Source organism: Centruroides sculpturatus, unplaced genomic scaffold (genome assembly GCF_000671375.1).
Source record: "Centruroides sculpturatus isolate CEXI.00-Female unplaced genomic scaffold, Cexi_2.0 scaffold681, whole genome shotgun sequence".
NCBI lineage: Eukaryota > Metazoa > Arthropoda > Arachnida > Scorpiones > Buthidae > Centruroides > Centruroides sculpturatus.
This window is the reverse complement of record NW_019385004.1, coordinates 178,288-180,689: the sequence shown is the minus strand read 5'-3', so window position 1 is coordinate 180,689 and position 2,402 is coordinate 178,288. Positions and strand designations below refer to the sequence as shown.

The 2,402-nt window shown below is 38.8% G+C and overlaps 1 non-coding gene across 1 annotated transcript; it reads left to right on the top strand.

Moving 5' to 3' along the window:
• The first annotated feature begins 1,118 nt into the window (after positions 1-1,118).
• Positions 1,119-1,191, top strand: Trnas-gcu. Its single transcript has one exon. It is a non-coding gene; the product is annotated as a tRNA-Ser (tRNA).
• Positions 1,192-2,402: the final 1,211 nt, after the last annotated feature.

Below are 2,402 nucleotides of genomic sequence, written 5' to 3'. Positions count from 1 at the left end.
TCCGATATAATGATATATGCTGCCTGTAGCTGTTTATCGAGAAATTTTATAGGAGAACAGTTATTGTTAGTGGGACACGTCATTATGTGGTATCGAAACAAGTGAGTGAGATCGTTCTATACATATTTGNAATAAAAAAAAAAAAACGTTGTGACCCCTTAGCCGCATCGACCCCTCAATCGACCTCCTAGCAGCATCGACCCCTCAATCAATCCCCTAGCCCAGGGGTCGGCAGTTTGTCAAGTGAGAAGAGCCAAATTGTCATGAAAATAGGATAACAAAAGTACCAGAGAGCCGCATATTAATTTAAATGTGCGAAATACGACACACGATAAAGGCGCCTCTAGTGGCCGTTTTCGGCATAACGTTACACGAATGGACGGACACGCGTTCAATGCTTCAAATGCTACCACTCTTATGCGACTCATATTGATCAACGCGAGTGTGGTCATGTGCGGACGGAGAACAAGTCGAAGTTTGTTCAGCGGCTCTATCTCATAAACTCATAAGGCTGCGGTGAAATGAGGTGAGGTGAAATTGGAGTTTGTCCGAAGAGCCGCAAACGTCTATGCAAAGAGCCGCATGCGGCTCGCGAGCCACTAATTCCGACTCCTGCCCTAGCCGCATCGACCCCCCAATGATGTTGCATCGACCCCTGGGGGTCGATATCAACTACTTTGGCGCCCCTGCCCTAGACCATCACTGACGCGCAATTAACTGATTGTCCCTGGAAGTCGGCTTCTTACAGAAACACAGCTTTCCTATCACCAAATGTCACGGCACACCACTGATAGGTTGCATATTGGTCTACTTATTAAAGTCCTGAACTTCGTCTTATCTTTTAACGTGTTTTAAATTATAAAATTTATATTATTAAGATCGATGCCATCATTCGTAAAGACGATCTACTCTCCGTAAATGCGCGTTTACACAGGTCGAATTAAATCCGACGATCATTGAGTCAAAGATAAATCTGAACAAGACAAGCTGAACGTATAAACCAGTTTTCAACGTAGTCGTTGGGCCGGCTTATTCGATATGATCAAAGTAGAAAGGTTTCTATTTTGATGTGATCAAAATAAGATGAAAAGGGCAATAAAAAGTAACAGTAAACGAATGGGGGTATAGCTCAGTGGTAGAGCATTCGACTGCTAGATCGAGAGGTCCATGGTTCAAATCCGTGTGCCCCTTCGGTTTTAATTTTTTTTTTTAATTTGTGTAAAAACTAGGGCTGTGGAGTCGGTGTCGGATGGTAAGGAAAAGTCGGAGTCGGAGTTGGAGTCGGTAGATTTTTACGCGACTCCACAGCCCTGGTAAAAACAGAATTACGTGTATATACAGTAGAGCATCGATTATCCGACCCCCGATTAACCGACCGTTCTAGTCGGCAAATTCAAATGTCCGCTAGTGATGTGGCGCTACAATATTTGGCTATGTCTTGGCTACTTTAATAGTATTTTTACGTGTTTTAGCTGGCAACATGGCTTGACCATGAAAGGGAGCCAGTATTTAAACGAGGCTTAATTTTCTAATTTTTAACNGTAATTTATGGACGGCCCCTAACACTGTATACTGTAAGATATACACACACACAATCACAATTTTGTAAAGATATTTTTACATTTCTCGGCTCGTGATGTATAAAAACGTTGAAATGAAAAATAAATAATAATAATAATAATAATAATAATAAACCCTGAAATAAAATATCTAATTAAGATCGCCATACTTTTCTTACGTTACATTCATTTACAGGAAAAATAATCTTTCATCGGACAGACTTTATTATCATTAATTCTTTTAAACTGTAGCCTTATGATTCATAAACGTATTTGATATAGAACAAACAACCAAATTTATCTGATTTATAATTATAGCAGATACTTTCTCGCCGTATGAATCAATTTTAAATAAAATTTATCTAGAAATCATTATATACAGAATATTTATAACAAAAATACTTACTACAAGTTTCAATTGTCCGACTGCAAACAATGGAGAACCAAAAGTAGAATGAGCTTACTCACGTGTTGACCGTTACCTCCTGCTGTGTACCTAATTCGAACTCGGGAAATAGACTCGTCCAGTTAAGGGATCGAAGGGTTATATTAGCTTAAAAAATTTCTTCTCGTCTTCTAATTATATTTGGTCTTTCGCATCTCAGCAGTGTTAAATATATACATAAGTTTTGAAAATACAATATTAATGATTTATTGTCATAATCGAAAACGCGTGATATATCGAACAATGTTGTCAATGTGTGGTCCGCATTCCCCAAGGTGTTGTAATGTGTTGGTCCAGTCCAAAACTCCGGGTACGTTCGTAAAGTCGAACGAGTTAAACTAAAATGGCGTTATCGTTATTCTTATTTCGTTAGACTTTTCGATCAATTCGTTTATAAC